This window comes from Lactuca saligna, chromosome 5, assembly GCF_052625555.1.
Source record: "Lactuca saligna cultivar CGN05327 chromosome 5, ASM5262555v1, whole genome shotgun sequence".
NCBI classification, from domain to species: domain Eukaryota; kingdom Viridiplantae; phylum Streptophyta; class Magnoliopsida; order Asterales; family Asteraceae; genus Lactuca; species Lactuca saligna.
This window is the reverse complement of record NC_136421.1, coordinates 99,418,744-99,439,100: the sequence shown is the minus strand read 5'-3', so window position 1 is coordinate 99,439,100 and position 20,357 is coordinate 99,418,744. Positions and strand designations below refer to the sequence as shown.

General features: G+C 38.9%; 1 long non-coding RNA gene across 2 annotated transcripts; it reads left to right on the top strand.

The window, feature by feature from the left end:
- Positions 1-5,617: 5,617 nt before the first annotated feature.
- LOC145045870 (uncharacterized) lies at positions 5,618-19,889 on the top strand. Of its 2 annotated transcripts, none has more exons than XR_013681906.1 (4): positions 5,618-6,094; positions 6,175-6,237; positions 6,496-6,609; positions 19,729-19,889. It is a non-coding gene; the product is annotated as an uncharacterized LOC145045870 (long non-coding RNA). The 2 variants fall into 2 exon arrangements; XR_013681905.1 differs by lacking the exon at positions 19,729-19,889 and adding an exon at positions 10,449-10,611 and having other exon boundaries at positions 5,619-6,094.
- Positions 19,890-20,357: the final 468 nt, after the last annotated feature.

Genomic DNA, 20,357 nt, shown 5'->3' with positions numbered 1-20,357 from the left:
CTTTGAGTGTTCTGTTCTGCCTTTCAGCAACACCATTTTGTTGAGGTGTATGAGTTGAACTAAATTGATGCAGGATACCCTTTTCAGCACATAAGTGATTGAGAACAGAATTCTTAAACTCTGTTCCATTATCGGTACGAAGCACCTTCACCCTTTGATTGGTCTGATTCTCAACAAGTATGATGAACTTTTTAATCAATTCAGTGACGCCATCTTTGTTGGATAGAAAGAAAACCCACGTGAATCGAGAGAAATCATCGATCACAACTAAACAATAAGAACTTCTATTGATGCTTAGCACGTTCACTGGACCAAACAAATCCATGTGAAGTAGTTGAAGAACCTGACTTATTGAGTTAACCTATTTCAACAAATGTGGCTTTCGATGATGCTTTCCTTGAGCACATGACACACATTTTTCAAACGTGATAAAGTCTTTGACAGGCAATCCACGGACTATCTCATTCTTCGCAAGACGATTTAGGTTCTTGGCGTTAGCGTGACCTAATCTTCGGTGCCACAACATTGCAGTTTGCTCGGAGATCTTGGAGAACAAACAAGTAACTTGATTTGGGAGATTGCTATTCATATCGATAATATAGGCGTTCCCATCCCTTCGACTTTACGAGAATGCATTCTTCCGGGATGACAAAGCCTGGCTTTAAGATCATGCATTCCTTGTCAGTGAAATGCGTAGAATTGCCCTTGTCACAGATCTGAGAGACGCTTAACAGACTGTGTTTTAACTCGGGAGCGAAATTCACATTTTCAAAGCTTAGAACTCCATTTGACACCGTTCCCTTTTGTGTAATTTTTCCTCCATCTCCACCCGCAAAAGAGACATATCCCCCATTAAATGATTGAATGTTGTGTAGTTGGGTGATATCTCCCGTCATATGTCAGGAACAGCCGCTGTCGACGAACCATGGTCTGACGACATTTCCCCGCAACTGTCCCTGCAAAATGTGCGGGTTTAATTATATTTGGGCACCCAGGTCATGATTTTCCTGGGTGTTCCCGATTCCTTTTCAAATTTACTACAAATAACCTTATCAGGTGGCGTAGATGATGTATTGGGAATAGGTTTGGGCCTCCACTTATAATTAGATTTTCTGTATGTCGCATTTAATTTTGTCATGTTATGCTTAACAGTCTGCTTACAGCATGTATGACTTCTACCAGAGTTGGTTGAAGTTCCATTGCTGCTTTGGGAAGAGCTTGACCTTGGCATGGCTGAGCTCCTCTTTGGCAGACTTCTTGGGACATGGTGTTTAAAAACCTTTTTACGTTTGTGAAAAGTATCCCTTTTTCATTCATCTGCCCAATCATCATCTCGAGAATGACTTCTAGAGAAGTTTCTATTTAAAGACCTTCCTCTGAAATTGTTCTCCCCTCTTGGAAGATTATGGCTCATAAACATTCTATTCAGACAATTTCTAGCAATATGACCACTAGTGCCACAGTTAAAACAAATATGCTTGTTATTGATGGAACTAGTACTGCATTGTTTAGATTTGTTTTCCCTACCAACACACTTGCTTCTCTCACAAGAACTAGCAACAATATTAGATTGTGAGGGAAGGGAGGGTGCTTTACTGGTAGAGGGTTGTGAAACCAGTGGTATTTCAACATTTTTATCACAAATACACAAATTGTCAACCAAATTGTTCAAAGATTTATTAGACATATTAAAAACATTCAAAACAGTATTAGTATCAGGGGAAATAAAAACAATATCAGCTGAATCAAAAACATCACAAAACTATTGTCAATCAAAACATTTGAAAAAGAATTGTCTTTGTTTAAAGCTAAAACTTCAGGTTCGGACTCAGGTTTAATTTCAGACACAAATCCTTTAACTTCGTGCTGTGACTGATTCAAGGATTGATCTGCAGGAGAAGTAGAAATGTTAGTACTTTCAACATTAATAAACCCTCCTGAAACAAAATCATAAGATTCGCCATAAACCATAGAAGGTTCATTGGCAATTTCTTTCTTGGACAATGACTTATGTAGATATGAATGATTAAAGGGAGGTGGCACATTATTGTATCCTAGACCTTTCAATTGATTTCTTTTAAATTTCATGTTGTGGTCTATCATGTTCGCAACCACTTCACTTGAATGATCATATTTTCGAACATCAAGTTTGGCAGTTTCAAATTTGCCACTCAAGGACTCAATTTCAGCCACCAATTATGTGTTTTGTTTGACAACATAATCATAGTTTTCACATTTATTACTGTATTCCTCCTGTAGTTTTCTAAAGTCCTTTATTTTTTATTCTAGTTGAGCCTTAAGAGATTTCTGACCTTTCCTAAGTTGATATCCTTCATATCTAAGGTCTTCTACGTCCCTTTTTAATTTATCATTTAACTCACGAAGGATTTTAAGGCTATCTAGTTCGCTTTCTAAATTTTCAATTTTATCATGTAGGGATTTCACATAATCAATACAAGCTTGTGAACATGATGGAAGACTTACCTTGGATGAATTAGGTTCATTGGAAGAAGATACCATCAAGGCAAACTGAAGCTTCATCATGCTGTCCTCCGCTGCAACGATCCCTGCTGGTGTATCATCCTTTACTTGTGCCAGATGAGCATTTTCTGGACCAGAGATGTTGAGAGCTTGTATCTGATCTTCCCAGTCAAATGATTGTGCAACCATAGCCTTCTTATTGTTTGGTTGCCCGCTGTTTCTGCTGTTTCCCACTGCAACAATCGATCTGTTATTATTGGGTCTTCTGTTGGGGTGAGGACAATCACGAGCAAAATGCCCTAGCTCGTGACAGTTAAAGCACCTAAGCTTTCCTTTATTGAACCCAACCTTCCTGTCAGCGCTCATTCCCCAATTATTCTTTCCCATCTTCTTGGCAAATTGCTTTGCCCTAAAGACAACCATGACAATTTGCCATGTGATGTCCATCTCCTCAACATCCTCCGGATGGATTTGATCAAGATCTGTAAACGACAGTTGAGGAGGAAGCTCCCCAGCTACAAGAGCATTATAGCAATTGATTAGCCCTGCAACAAAGACAATGTTCTCATCAAGCTCCTTTCCCTTTGAAGAAGAAGAAGAAGCCACATTTGAAGGAGGTGTCAAGAATGATTGGTTCTGTGGCTGGGGCATGGCTGAGATAATGGGAGCCGATTGATGAGAGAGTATCTGAGTCTGAGGAGGTACATTGAAGGGTAAGCATGCAGATGAATAAGAAAACGAAGACAGAGCATTGTTAGTTGAAATGCCAAGGTTTGCAGTCGAGTATGAGTTAACATGGTTTATCTCTCTTTGCTTGTCATCAATGTCACATGCTTTGATGACAGCCATCACTTCAGTTAGGGTTAGGCGATTGAGATCTTTGGTCTTCTTAATCACAGCCACATTTATGTCCCAAGATTTTGGGAGAGCATTTAGTAGCTTCTTGTTGATCTCAGACTTTGTATAGAAGATCCCCGCTATAGTCATTTCGGTATTAAGAGTTGTAAACCGCTGCAACTGGGCTTCAAGAGTCTCGCCGGGCACATAACTGAACATGTTAAATCGTTACCTTAACATGTCTTGGCGACAATCTCGCATATCCTCGTTTCTTTCATATACTTCAATCAGTGCCTCCCATAATGCTTTGGCAGAAGTGTATTCTCTGAAACCTTGTGCAATGTCTGGTGAAAGTGCCATAGTCAAGATGGCCAATGCCTTCTCTTGTTCCTCAATGGTCTCGAAATCCTCATCGGTATAATTTTCAATCTTCTTATCCACCACTTTTCCCGCGACTGTAGTGGTGATTCTGATCGGATCTTTGATTACGCACTTCCAGACTTTAAAATCCTTCATTTTTATATATTTTTCGATTCTGTACTTCCACTCGGGGAAGCCATCAGCAGACATAAGTCGAGGAATGTGCGTAGTTGTTCCCATCACAGCGTCAAGTTCTTGGTATTGATTTGAATTTTGTGTTTCCATTTTTTATTAAGATAAAATTTAATTGAAATAAAATTTAATTAAAAACTTAATTTGCCGTAAACTGATAAGAGATTTTCAAATTTTTCTTAAGGCCGTAAACTGATGTTTACGGTCAAGGAAAATTTTGAATTTCGATTCGTAATAAAATTTATTGATTATGAATTAATCAAATTACCGTAAATATTTAGGTCGTAAACTCTAGTTTACGGTCCAAAGACAATTTTGAATATTTACTCAAAAAAACGACGGTGCAATTATCGGTTAACAGAAAATCAATTTCACGAGTTTACGGTCAATGAAAATTAAACTCAGGTATCAGATTTTTATTTGAAAATAAACTCAATTAAATGCGGGAATTAAAACTTGATATCAAAGGCTCGATTGCTGTGTGAGAGAATTGTTTGCGGAGAATGAAGCTTAAAGAACTCGTGGCCGTGAATACGAGTTTACGGCCGTAAGCTTCGAGAAACTTCAAATTCGACTGGAATTAAACCTTCTTTATCATTGTGAATGTCGATTTGGCTAAAAACGCAACTGTTGGACGTCTTTGACACTGGTTATGCTCTGATACCAATTGTAAGTCCCTAATTTGCCTGTGTATCAATCAAATCCGTTTGATGGTGCGGAATCCCAATCAAACGGATGATGTTAGATCAAATAGAAGAGAAGGAGAAGAAGAATAATATGAATCTTGAATGTATTGATAATACGAATTAAGTTCCTTACACAAGATTCACCCACACAAATGTTCCTTTCTCTCTGGCCGTAAACTCCTTCGTGTTCATCAATCTATACTCCTCACCCTAACACCTATATTTATACCTGAAGAATATGGGCTTGGTGGACATGGGCCGTAAATGGGTTTACGGCCGTAAACTCAACCGTAAACATGACCGTAAACTCCAGAAATATTACAGAAAAATATAATTGCCCAGAAAAGCAAAGTATAAACCATATTTTTGACCCAACAAATTGGTATAAGATTTTAGCTACTAGTACCATACCAAGTGTACTTGGTACCAATTAATTTGGCTACCAATAAATTTGGTTGGTATATATTGGTATTTGGTATATACCAAAATTTTTAACTAATATGTACTATACATGAATATAAGTTGAATTTGTGGACATTTGGTTGTTGCTTCTCTCGCTTCTGGTAGTATTTTTTTTTAGAAACCACTAAAAGGATTAAAAGATGTCCACCCCTAGCAAGTTGCTAGAGGAAACAAATGGTAACAGTACAAGTACAAGGAATGAGAAGTTAGTATTCATTTTTAAGTTTTAGTGTATGTACCACCGATCTCGTGCACATCAAACAATAAGTATCAAGAAATTTGTCGATCAATGTGTTAGTCTAATAATTCTAAGACTTGTTAGTTGTTATTCTAATTAAAAATGAAGATATGAGAACTCATATTTCTTTGTATTTATGAATATATATATATATATATATATATATATATATATATATATATATATATATATATATATATAGGTTGGTACGGTACAACCATGGTATTCAAAATTTCATATTGTTACCGTACCAAGACTACTTAATTGATATGGTATTACCAACCAAACATATTAGCTACCAAACAACTTAGCTACCTATTTAACCGGTTAACATGTTTGGTTGGTTCTCTGTACATATTTGCGAGCCCTAACTATATGGTCAATGGTGGTGGTGGCTGAAGAACTTACTCATATGTGCATGTCCGCTTCTCCTTCACCACTGTTTTCGTCTCCAATAGAAGGCTTGCACAGCTCCACTGCCATACATTTCTCAATGGACTTATCCCTTTTTGCTTCCTTTTACTTCCGCCTGCGTCGGAGTACCCAGCGGGGTTACTTTAATCGGTCCATTTATCCACAGTCTTGATCTCTTACCGCTTCTATTGCTTCAAATCACTAATTATTTCCCTCTCTTTCTATCACATCCCTCTTCCTATATACTCCCAGGGTTCGGTCTTCAATCGACAAACTCTCAAGCTTTGGAAACCATTTGGCATAGAGGATCCATCGACGCTTCACATTTGTTTGTTTGAAGGTATTATGACTGGAGTCATCGCCGCTCTGTTCAACATCATCCACCGCAACATCCATCCATCCAATTTCGATGCTATCTCCACTGGTATTTCCACTTACTCTACCGATTGAGGTGGTTGGTTAGTGTCGTCATGGTTGTTAATTTTATGTTTTTTTCTCCTTCAGTGACGGCGATGGTGATAGTGGATATAGGGTTCCTTTGTTCTGATTGTCGACCACCACGTTCAGGTTAAACCTATCAAAGGCAGACACTTTTTCTTTGTTTCTATCTCTAATTTAAACGTTGTATGTTGGAAGGATTCATGAACTTGATTTTATCAAACTATCGAATTTTGATTTTCGTGAATCATTTTAAATTATTGCAACAACTTAGTCCGACTATTCCAAATAAAAATTCAGGTTTTTAATCAAGATTATGCTTGCATAGATTTTGGAGCCGTATGACCAATCATTAATACTTATGTTTATGTTCTTTTGTTTTTGAAGGTTTTAAAGAAATTTTTGGTTTGAAAGGGAGCAAAATGGATCTATGGAATGAATATTGTGGCCAAACAACAGGCTTTAAACAATTATTGGTTCATGAAAGGTGTGCTTGATGAGGTATGTAATCACTTCTTTCTACAAAAAAACATGTCGTTCTAATTTCTATTTCATGTATAAACATAACGTCTTTGATTCGTTTAAGGAAGAATAGTTACTTAGTGAGTATACTTTCCAGAAATTTAGCAAATTTACATGAAAATCTTGATGCATATGCATACTTTATATAGTATCATATCTCGAACTCCAGAGGTATTTGACTAAATTTATGATTAAGGGTTGGAGGAACATAGCAAGTGCTCATATGTTAAATGTTTCGGTTGTTTTTTTCACCATAAATATTTGGTATTTTCCAGTAGCAAATGTTTTATTTTCACCTTGTGTCCAATGGATGTTTGGCGAACTTAGTACTACTTATGAAGGATCTTTTTGATTTAATACCATCTTACAAAGGTATTTTGATGTACATTACACGTGAGTGTATAGAGCTTACCGAGTGTCAATTGGCTGAGCTTTTTTCCGTGTTTACCTTTGATTCAACTTCAAGAAATCTTAGAGTTGTGTATGAAGGTAATACTCAACCTGATTGTTTTATTTCATCGTGTTTTAAACTTTTAATCTTAGATTTAGTATTTGGTTGAAGCACTTGGTTGCAGGTATAACACCACATAAGGTCCCCATTTCACTAACCCACTTGAGAATACTTGATCTCGGTTTGTGGTTCCTTCACTTTTCATATGTTCTATCAATGATGAGTAGCGCTGAAAATTTAGAGGAGACCAAAGTGGAGGGAAATATCAACTACATTTTATCACATATAGATATTATCAGTTACATTTTATCACATCATCATGATTTTACTTACAATTTTAACAAGAACAATAAACTATATAAGGAAAGGTATATATATATTATCATTAAACCTAAGTTATGCATGTTGGCCTCATAGTCATATGCCCTTTGTCAAATTTCTTTTCTTTATTCATTACTTTTTTAACCTTCGTCTCATGCACCACAAAAGTAGTTGGTTTGACGGACGCTTCGATTATATCTGCACATTTTAGGGCAGAAAGAGACTTAATATCAATCTTTCTCGGCTAAATATATGAGTCTGTAACATACAAATTCGATTCATTTGTGAGGGAAAGGGTGTCGTACTCGTAGAAGGTTTTGATCAAATGTAGTTCTTCTGGTGTTGTATGTGACAACCCAAAATTTATTCCGTCATTATAACCCGTTTCCGTTAATAAAATACTCTATTTTATAAAGAGTTCCGTTAATTTGGGGTAGAAAAATTAATGAAATGTTTTATTTTATTTTCATTTTATGTTTTATTGTTGTAATAAAATAAATAATAAACACGTAAATTACATTTCTATTTAGTTGGAAAAAGCTTATTTTTAATTACGACCATTTAATCGGGTAAAACTTTAAGCCCCGTTTAACATAAGTATCGGGTAGTCGTATACCGGGTACAACACTCAAGCCCTATATAAGGGAGAGTGGACACTCTTTAGAACCTTTTTACCACACTAGACACACTTTCTCTCTCTACTCTCTCTCCTCAAGTCCGATTTCACTCCAAAAACGCAAGTTTTCGCTTCCAAAACGTAAGTTCTCTTACCCTAACTTGTTCTAGACATCATTGACTTGTGTTTTAATCCAAAAATCATTCAAGAAAGCCAAATGAAAGGAGTTCACGGCCTAAGAAGCTCCTTAGGCCGTAAACACCTAAAATGGTGCAAAAAATGCCCAAGTTCTTCCCTTTAAGCTTAGAAACAAGTTTTGGACTTAACCTAGAAGTGTTTGAACCTTGAACCAACAATTTTTAGGGCTTGAAAGAGGGTTTACGGTCCAAGCACATGCTTAGACCGTAAACACCCTCTAAACATACAAACAAGCCCAACAACACTTCCAAACTACATTTAGACTTAAGATATGGCTTAAGGACTTGCTATTTCGGACTTGGGACAACCAAACATCAACAACAGAAGGGTAAACTATGCTTAGACCGTAAACTCCCTTAAACCAAGCCAAATGACCCTCTAAACCCCTAAAAAGCCTTACACCCTCACTAGAACTTGTTAGGAATGAACCAAAGACCTTGAAATCAAAGAATGGAGGGTGTACAAGAGTTTACCACCGTAAACCAAGGGGTTTACGGCCATAAACTCCCAAGGAGTGGTCCTTGGACCGTAAACTCCAAGGGAGTACCCTCCATTAACCTTAAACACCCCTACAACAGTGTATATTACCTTAGAACCACTTCTAGAACCATAAGAGGCTTGAAAACACTCAATTACACTTCTCCCATGAGTTTACGGCCGTAAACTCATGGGGTATGTGGTCTCCCAACCGTAAACTCACTTTAGGTGAGTTTTGGAAGAGTAAACTCCATGGTGGGGTCTTATACTCGTTCCTTGCAACCCATTAGACTTCTAGCACTCAACCATAGAACTTTTATTCACACTAGGATGTCGTTATGTGTTTAATTAGAGTTTAAATCACTAATTACTTGTAAACATATGTCTCCATATGTTATTAGGAACCTAAAGGGTGTTCAAGTCTTTACTTGACACTAAAGCGCTCTTCCGACACTTCCACCCGATCAACTCATTGCAGGTGAGTTCATACCCCTTAATGAACATTTTTAAATGTTTTTACATGTTTTAGGGGGGGGGGGGGGGGGGGATACAAGTATAATTCTACCAGTTTTTATTATTGAATCATATGTGATTCACAAATTATCATCAAAAAGGGGATTTTCTACACTGCCAACTGCTTACCAATAAAACTGTTTTAGTTGATTATCAAATGCATTTTTAAGATTAAATTTGTCGTTAAACCATTTTCAAAATTATGTTTAAATTACTTTCTTTATAAATATATCTACACTAATATATTTATATAAGTAAGACTTGAAGGACTTAGGACCGATAGCTCGTCTTATTTCCTGTTCTTGTTTGATGTGGTCTTAGGGTACCTGTTGTCCGTCCGACTGTCGTTGATTTCTTAGTTATATATCATATATATTTGTGTTAGATATGAAAGTCTTCATCTTATATGCTACCTTTGCATTACAAAGGCATGCAATCATACACTCTAGTTAACTATAATAGGTATAATTAAGACCACTGCTCGTTACCTCTACTACTACTATACACACTATAACCGTTAATATTACAAGTTAATGCAAGTATAAGAGAACACTCTACTTACTATACTAAAAGTCTAACATACTAAAGCATAAGAGAATTCACTAATACAAAGTAGAACACGCTATCCCTCTATAAGGTACTCTACTACACTTACACCATGTGACCAGGGCTTCCCGGAAGGAAAGCAACACTACATGTATAGATCTATACGGGACTGCCGCTATTACATCCCGACTGTTAACTACAGTCCGAGCCGACTAGGCCTAGGTATGGCACTACATCACTTCACTACGAATGACTGGGAAGGTCATCGGACACTCTACTATCACACAGTTGGTCACATGAAGGATTACACTATATCCAAACAGATACACTAAGACTTAAAGTCTAAACTAATATCCCGAAGTAATTAAAGATCTATTACAAACTATAGTTATACCACTACTACTGTTAGCAGGCATAACATTTCTTCAGCTATGTCACTCACATGAGATTTATTACTATACTTTTACAAATCAAAGGTTTCAACGATGATACTTTTACACACTCAAAGGATTGACTTACAAATATACCTTTCTGGAAAATATAGGATTTTCTAGGGATTTCTACTACTCATAAACATAAGTTTCAGTTTCTATATTACATGTTGGTAAAACTCTCTACACAAACAACGACACTAAAATCTTATGAACACACCAGCTTTATGCTGATACTCGTTTTCAAAATAACTTGTATCCTCAGGTCAAAGATAGACAGGTACTGGGGCAACTTTTGGAGAAGATGGAGCATATACAAGACTCATCTTTTATTTTTGTTATACTTTGGTGTCTATTAAACGTGCAGAACACATTTGTAATTATTATCACTATATTAATGAAATGGTCGTTGTTTCTTGTTTTTACTATTATGCAATTGTAATGATACTGTACATGATGTCCTCCACCCCAGAACGTATTCCACCATTCTCGGTTTTGGGGTGTGACAGATTGGTATCGGAGCAATGTTTATTGTGAATCAAGTATATCAACCTATAAAAGATATACGAACTATAAACACTTCGGGACTAAAACAATATGACCAATAATATATACTTCTAAATACTAAAATATTTAATTAAGTGTGTGTGTGTATATATATATATATATATATATATATATATATATATATATATATATATATATATATATATATATATATATATATATATTCACCACTACAAAAAGGATCAATATCATACTAGGAAAAAACAAAAGTATTAAGATTGTTGAACAACACAATTAAGCTTAGAGACATACAGTCACATCTGGGGGGATGTAGCCTGATCAACTACATTTATCCAGGAGTGACTAGCATGTGCCTAAGAGTGATTGTGGTGTTGCAACAAGTCTTAAAACTTACCAACACTACCACAAGAACGTTAGAACAAGAATACTATAGGAATATTCTGCACTCTACTAACTACATATGTGATAACTAAAAGGGTCGTTACTGGTAGGATAATAGTTGCTAAGTAGATACACCACGGTTACATGTGACTAGGGCGCTATAGACTCAGAATTGTGGCCTTTGCTTCATTTCATGTTCTTGTTTGATTGGGGATCTGAAGTTAGGGTTGCTTATTCGAAGGACTATCTTGCTTCGGTTACATGTAATTGGTATGCACTACGCAAGTATTGGGTCGACTAATAACGATCCATCTTATAAGTATCCTAGATTAGTACGTCTATTAACCTTTCTTTCCCCCTTTCTCGCGTAGATAGCATGGATGGCTTCCACCATCCCGACGATCCGTATTATCCAAACCAAGGCAATGGAGGATGGCTCGACGAGGAGCCAGAAGATGATCACCCGATCCATTTGGATGATCACCATGCTGAAGGCTTCTCGAATAGCTCCAGCTCCGAGCCAGAAGTTAACAAACTACCCCCTGTAGCTCCAAACCCCAACCCCCGTCCGACATTTCAAGGTCCCACTCCCATGTGGGAAATAACCCTGAACCGATGGAGCGATGAGCAGGGTCAACCGGTACCTTACGATGGAGACCGAAGATTCTACAACATAAGCGAAGGAGGATCAGCGGACCGAGTCTTGCCTATTATGATCCGAAGGATTTCCAGAAATGCCGAGCAAGGCCAAGCAGTAATTAGCTGAGTTGTAGAAGTGGATGCCAACTCAAATCTTAACACTGGTCGCATCCGCCACCTTGAAGAAGCTATGGAAAGGACAAGGAGGACGAACGAGGCTCTGCAGCAACAACTAGCTGCATCCCGAGCCGAAGTTAGGAAACTCCGAGCACGTCAGAGGACTTATGAACGACAACTTCAGGAAGTTATGTGCCAACTAGCAGATCTAAGGGTTCGTCCAATGGGTACCCGTCGACAGTAGAAGATGTCGAAACATCCCCCTCTTTTGTTTAAGGACTAGCCTTTTCTTTCCTACGCTCAGTAGAGCACTTGTCTATAAACATTCCTAACTTTGAAAGTACTCTAATTAGGCCTCTAGATTGCCAACATTTTCCTTTTGGTTTGGTGTAAGACCTACTGTAAGGCCGCTTTTCCCGAACTTGTATTACATCAATACTACCAGTAATTGGCAGTTAACTACTCTATTGCTATGACTCTCTATCTGAATTTGGACTATGTTGATTTAGTCCATAAAACACTCCTATCATACTTGCAATAGACTCTTACTATTGTCACTATCTCTATGAGCTTTTAGTAAAAGATGCCTCCCCGTAAGCGCTCGAACAGAGGTAGACCTGCAGTTCAAACTCCACCTCCACCACCTCTTCCTCTGCAGTTCGATCCAGTGCTGTTTCAAACAGCCGTGATCGCAGCTGTGACGGCAGCCATAACCCAAATGAATTCTGGCGATGCTAGTGGAGCCGGAATGGGCACCAACTCCAGACATGGTGAAATCCCCACTCGTGCACAGGATGTACTTATAAAGATTTCATGAACTGTAAACCCACATTTTTCAATGGGACCGGAGGAATCGTCGCTCTGTCCCAATGGATCGAAAGAGCCGAAGCTGTTTTCGAAATGTGCTCATGCCCCGAAGAAAGCAAAATCAAGTTCGATGCTGCCACCTTCACTAAAAGGGCCCTGACATGGTGGAATGGCCATGTCAATTCACTCTCCTTAGTAACAGCCAATGCCATGGGCTGGGACACACTAAAGGACCTACTGAGAAAGGAGTACTGCCCTAGAGGTGAAGTTCAGAAGCTTGAAAAGGAACTCTGGAACCTCAAGATGAAGGAGACAGATATAGTGGCTTATACGGCCAGGTTCTGCGACCTGGTGGCTATGTGCCCTAACATGATCCCTTCTGAGAGCAAGAAAATCAAGCGATACATCTGGGGTTTAGTGCCCCCGTATCAAGGAAACGTTCTGTCTTCACATCATGCAACCTTTGACAACGCCAAGGAGTTGGCCCACAGGTTGATCGATCATGAGACTCCTTCTACTCCAGCAACAGCAACCACAACTGCCACTGCACCACCAAAATCAACTGACAAAAAGAGGAAGCTTTGGGATCAGAAAAAGGGCAAGAAAACTCAAACCTCCTCCAAAGACCAACAAATTGTGGCTGTCCATGCTGCCACCACTCCTACTACCCCTGCACCAGCCAAAACTTATGTTGGGAATCTACCCAAGTGACCCACGTGCCCCTTCCATCACAACGACTCCTGCCATGAATTGCATTGCACCAACTGCGGCCGGAAGGGCCATACCGTTCAGTTTTGCAGATCCCAACCCAAACCCATTACTCAAGTTTTCGGCTCGGGAGTGAGTCAGGCTTGCTATGGCTGCGGTGAAGTTGGTCATTTCAAGAAAAACTGTCCGAAGGCCGGGAATACGGGAGGAACAGAAAGACTACTCGCTATTGGCCACAACGAAGCAGTGACGGACCCCACAGTAGTCACGGGTACGTTCCTTCTCAACAACTCTTATGACTGTGTCTTATTCGATAGTGGTGCAGAAAGAAGCTTCATAAACCAAAACTTTAAACACTTACTTAAACAATCCCCATAACCACTAAAAGAAACATTCATCGTAGAAATGGCTAACGGAAAGACCGAAAGCTCTAACGAAATTTACATAGGTTGTACCCTCACGTTAGACGATCATTCATTCCCAATCGATCTCATACCGGTATCGATCAAGAGTTTCGATGTCATTGTTGGCATGGACTGGTTGAGTCTTCATCGTGCTGATATTCTATGCTTCGACAAAGCCATCCGCCTAAATCCACCAGATCGCGAAACTCTGTTAATCTACGGAGACAAACCTGGTACGAGTCTTCGTATCATCTCAAGTATTCAAGCCCAAAAATACTTACGTAAGGAATATCGCGCCTTCCTTGCACACGTCGTCGACACAAGCCAGAAAGCGAGAGATCCAAAAGACATCCCTGTTGTATGCAATTTCCCGGATGTTGTTCCAGAGGAGCTTCCAGGTTTACCTCCTAAACATCAGGTTGAGTTCATAATCGACCTAGTCCTAGGAGCTACCCCCGTAGCTAAGTCGCCCTATTGTTTAGTGCCTGCCGAGATGCAAGAACTATCCGGTCAACTTAATGAGCTGCTCAGCAAGGGCTTTATAAGACCGAGCTTCTCATCCTGGGGAGCTCCGGTCTTGTTCGTGAAGAAGAAAGACGGATCGTTCCGTATGTGCATCGATTATAGGGATCTCAACAAACTCATGTTCAAAAACCGGTACCCTCTTCCTCGTATAGACGACCTGTTCGACCAACTACAAGGGGCGAGTTACTTTTCCAAGATTGATCTTAGGTCCGGGTATCACCAATTACGAGTCCTTGAGGAGGATGTTCTGAAGACAACCTTCCGAACTCGTTACGGGCACTACGAGTTCGTAGTGATGCCCTTCGGGCTGACTAACGGACCCGCAATGTTCATGGACTTGATGAATAGGGTGTGTCGTCTATACTTAGATCAGCTCGTCATCGTCTTTATTGATGATATACTCGTCTACTCTAGGAGTGAGGAAGAGCACAAGAATCATCTACGACGAGTCTTAGAAACCATACGATCGGAGAAGTTATACGCAAAGTTATGTAAGTGCGAATTTTGGATCCGAAGAGTTGAATTCCTAGGACACGTGGTTAGTGAGGAAGGAATCCACGTGGACCCATCTAAGATTAAAGCTATCGAGAACTGGGCAGCACCAAAGACGCCTACGGAAATTCATCAATTTCTAGGCCTCGCTGGCTACTACCGCAGATTCATTCAGAACTTCTCTCGGATTGCGAAACCTCTCACCACATTAACACAGAAAGGCGTACCATTTGACTGGGAAGAGAAACAGGAGAAGGCATTCCAGACCCTGAAGCGAGCCCTATGCACCGCAATGTGTTATCCCTTTCCGAAGGGACAAAAGATTTTGTGGTATACTGCGATGCATCGAACCAAGGGCTCGGTTGTGTCTTGATGAAACGAGGTAAGGTCATAGCCTATGCCTCAAGACAACTGAAGACACATGAGATTAACTACACCACGCACGGCCTCGAGTTAGGGGCGGTTGTATTCGCTCTGAAGATCTGGAGACATTACCTGTATGGAACGAAGAGCATAATATACACTGATCATAAAAGCCTCTAACACATACTGAACCAGAAGGAGCTCAACATGAGACAACGACGGTGGGTCGATCTACTCAATGATTATGACTACGAGATTCGTTATCACCCGTGGAAAGCCAATGTAGTAGCAGACACACTAAATAGAAAAGAGTATTCTGGCCGAAGAGTCAAGTCACTAACAATGACTATCCATTCGCATCTATCCGCACAGATTAAGGAGGCTCAGCTCGAAGCCTTAAAGCCTGAGAATGTGGTGGGAGAATCCCTGCGTGGAATGGATAAGAATTTGGAGGTCAAGGGTGATGGAGCCTATTATCTCATGGACCGAATTTGGACTCCGCGCCACGGTGGTTTCAAAGACTTAGTCATGAAGGAAGCACACAACACTCGATACTCCGTTCACCTAGGTTCAGATAAGATGTATCTGGATCTCAAAAAGCTATATTGGTGACCTAACATGAAAGCAGAGATTGCTACCTTCGTGAGTAAGTGCCTTACTTGCGCAAAAGTCAAGGTTGAATACCAGAAGCCATCAGGTCTTCTCCAACAACCGGAGATACCGGAGTGGAAGTGGGAGCGGATCACCATGGATTTCATAACTAAGCTACCCAAGACAACGGGTGGGTTGGATACCATATGGGTCCTCGTCGACAAATTGACGAAGTCCGCGCATTTCCTACCCATCAAAGAAATAGACAAGATGGAGAAACTCACAAGAACATACATTAAGGAGATAGTACGACTACATGGTGTCCCTGTATCTATTATCTCTGATAGAGATAATAGGTTTACTTCGAGATTTTGGCAATCACTACAAAAAGCATTAGGGACAAGGCTGGACATGAGTACCGCCTACCACCCGCAGACTGATGGACAAAGTGAGAGGACAATCCAAACCTTAGAGGATATGCTGCGAGCCTGTGTAATTGACTTTGGTAAAGCATGGGATACACACTTACCCCTTGTGGAGTTTTCCTACCACAATAGTTATCATACGAGCATTAAGGCAGCTCCATTTGAAACCCTCTACGGTCGGAAGTGCAGATCCCCTCTGTGCTGGGCTGAAGTGGGTGACACTCAGTTAGCTAAAGGATGAGTTCCTGACAGCACTCTCACGGGTCCGGAGATCATTCGAGAAACGACCGAGAAGATTGTACAGATTCGCGAATGATTAAAAGCCGCCAGGGATCGATAGAAAAGCTACACAGACAAACGAAGAAAACCTTTGGAATTCCAGGTGGGAGACCGAGTCCTTTTGAAAGTCTCACCCTGGAAAGGCACAATACGCTTCGAAAAGCGTGGAAAGCTGAACCCAAGGTACATAGGGCCTTTTAAGATTCTCGCTAGAATCGGCCCCGTAGCTTATAAACTCAATCTACCCCACGAGCTAAGTAACATACATCCTACCTTCCATGTCTCAAACTTGAAGAAATTCCTGTCCGACGAGACTCTCGTTATCCCACTCAATGAGATCGAAGTTAAAGAGAGCCTCAACTTCGTGGAAGAGCCTGTGGAGATTATGGACCGGGAGGTCAAACGAACGAAACAAAGCCGCATCCTACTTGTGAAGGTTCGATGGAACGCCAAACGAGGACCGGAGTTCACATGGAAATGCGAGGATCAAATGAAACTCAAATATCCCCATCTCTTTGCTTAGTAGTACTGTAATAACTTAACTGCTTAAATTCTAAATTTCGGGACGAAATTCCCTTAACGGGGGGATAATGTGACAACCCAAAATTTATTCTGTCATTATAACCCGTTTCCGTTAACAAAATACTCTATTTTATAAAGAGTTCCGTTAATTTGGGGTAGACAAATTAATGAAATGTTTTATTTTATTTTCATTTTATGTTTTATTGTCGTAATAAAATAAATAATAAACACGTAAATTACATTTCCATTTAGTTGGAAAAAGTTTATTTTTAATTACGACCATTTAATCGGGTAAAACTTTAAGCCCCGTTTAACATAAGTATTGGGTAGTCGTATACCGGGTACAACACTCAAGCCCTATATAAGGGAGAGTGGACACTCTTTAGAACCTTTTTACCACACTAGACACACTTTCTCTCTCTACTCTCTCTCCTCAAGTCTGATTTCACTCCAAAACTGCAAGTTTTCACTCCAAAACGTAAGTTCTCTTACGCTAACTTGTTCTAGACATCATTGACTTGTGTTTTAATCCAAAAATCATTCAAGAAAGCCAAATGAAAGGAGTTCACGGCCTAAGAAGCTCCTTAGGCCGTAAACACCTAAAATGGTGCAAAAAATGCCCAATTTCTTCCCTTTAAGCTTAGAAACAAGTTTTGGACTTAACCTAGAAGTGTTTGAACCTTGAACCAACAGTTTTTAGGGCTTGAAAGAGGGTTTACGGTCCAAGCACATGCTTAGACCATAAACACCCTCTAAACATACAAACAAGCCTAACAACACTTCCAAACTACATTTAGACTTAAGATATGGCTTAAGGACTTGCTATTTTGGACTTGGGACAACCAAACATCAAAAATTGAAGGGTAAACTATGCTTAGACCATAAACTCCCTTAAACCAAGCCAAATGACCCTCTAAACACCTAAAAAGCCTTACACCCTCACTAGAACTTGTTAGGAATGAACCAAAGACCTTGAAATCAAAGAATGGAGGGTGTCCAAGAGTTTACCACTGTAAACCAAGGGGTTTACGGCCATAAACTCCCAAGGAGTGGTCCTTGGACCGTAAACTCCAAGGGAGTACCCTCCATTAACCTTAAACACCCCTATAGCCTTGTATATTACCTTAGAACCACTTCTAGAACCATAAGAGGCTTGAAAACACTCAATTACACTTCTCCCATGAGTTTACGGCCGTAAACTCATGGGGGATGTGGTCTCCCAACCGTAAACTCACTTTAGGTGAGTTTTGGAAGAGTAAACTCCATGGTGAGGTCTTATACTCTTTCCTTGCAACCCATTAGCCTTCTAGCACTCAACCATAGAACTTTTATTCACACTAGGATTTTGTTATGTGTTTAATTAGAGTTTAAATCACTAATTACTTGTAAACATATGTCTCCATATGTTATTAGGGTCCTAAAGGGTATTCAAGTCTTTACTTGACACTAAAGCGCTCTTCCGACACTTCCACCCGATCAACTCATTGCAGGTGAGTTCATACCCCTTAATGAACATTTTTAAATGTTTTTACATGTTTTAGGGGGGGGGGGGGGGGATACAAGTATAATTCTACCAGTTTTTATTATTGAATCATATGTGATTCACAAATTATCATCAAAAAGGGGATTTTCTACACTGCCAACTGCTTACCAATAAAACTGTTTTAGTTGATTATCAAATGCATTTTTAAGATTAAATTTGTCGTTAAACCATAATCAAAATTATGTTTAAATTACTTTCTTTATAAATATATCTACACTAATATATTTATATAAGTAAGACTTGAAGGACTTAGGACCGATAACTCGTCGTATTTCCTGTTCTTGTTTGATGTGGTCTTAGGGTACCTGTTGTCCATCTGACTGTCGTTGATTTCTTAGTTATATATGATATATATTTGTGTTAGATATGAAAGTCTTCATCTTATATGCTACCTTTGCATTACAAAGGCATGCAATCATACACTCTAGTTAACTATAATAGGTATAGTTAAGATCACTGCTCGTTAACTCTACTACTACTATACACACTATAACCGTTAATATTACAAGTTAATGCAAGTATAAGAGAACACTCTACTTACTATACTAAAAGTCTAACATACTAAAGCATAAGAGAATTCACTAATACAAAGTATAACATGCTATCCCTCTATAAGGTACTCTACTACACTTACACTATGTGACCAGGGCTTCCCGGAAGGAAAGCAACACTACATGTATAGATCTATACGGGACTGACGCTATTACATCCCGACTGTTAACTATAGTCCGAGCCGACTAGGCCTAGGTATGGCACTACATCACTTCACCACGAATGACTGGGAAGGTCATCGGACACTCTACTATCACACAATTGGTCACATGAAGGATTACGCTATATCCAAACAGATACACTAAGACTTAAAGTCTAAACTAATATCCCGAAGTAATTAAAGATCTATTACAAACTAAAGTTATACCACTACTACTGTTAGCAGGCATAACATTTCTTCAGCTATCTCACTCACATGAGATTTATTACTATACTTTTACAAATCAAAGGTTTCAACGATGATACTTTTACACACTCAAAGGATTGACTTACAAATATACCTTTCTGGAAAATATAGGATTTTCTAGGGATTTCTACTACTCATAAACATAAGTTTCAGTTTCTATATTACATGTTGGTAAAACTCTCTACACAAACAACGACACTAAAATCTTATGAACACACCAGCTTTATGCTGATACTCGTTTTCAAAATAACTTGTATCCTCAGGTCAAAGATAGACAGGTACTGGGGCAGCTTTTGGAGAAGATGGAGCATATACAAGACTCATCTTTTATTTTTGTTATACTTTTGGTGTCTATTAACTGTGCATAACACATTTGTAATTATTATCACTATATTAATGAAATGGTTGTTGTTTATTGTTTTTACTATTATGCAATTGTAATGATACTGTACATGTCGTCCTCCACCCCATAACGTATTCCGTCGTTCTCGGTTTTGGGGTTTGACATTGTAAGTTTTTTTTCCTGCTATCTATTTTATTTATCGACGCCCAAAAAATACAAATATAAGTTGACGTATGGTTAATATTATGTACTTTTTTTTCCAAAATAAATACAAAAAACATTTTTCCATTATAGCTATTGTGATAAGTGATGTTTTTGTTTGCTCTTGAAGACCATTATAAACTATGTTATGATTTTCTTAAAGACTTTTTTTTTTCACTTTAGTGTTAATCTTTGATTTTATTAAAGTTCATGGTTTATTTTTAACAATTTGAAAGGCTAATGTTTTGATTTTACATTGAAAATTGACCATATTCCCCCTCATAAATATGTAGATTTAGTAGTACAGGTGATAGATTTTGCCTACTTTTATTAAATTAAGGGAATGAT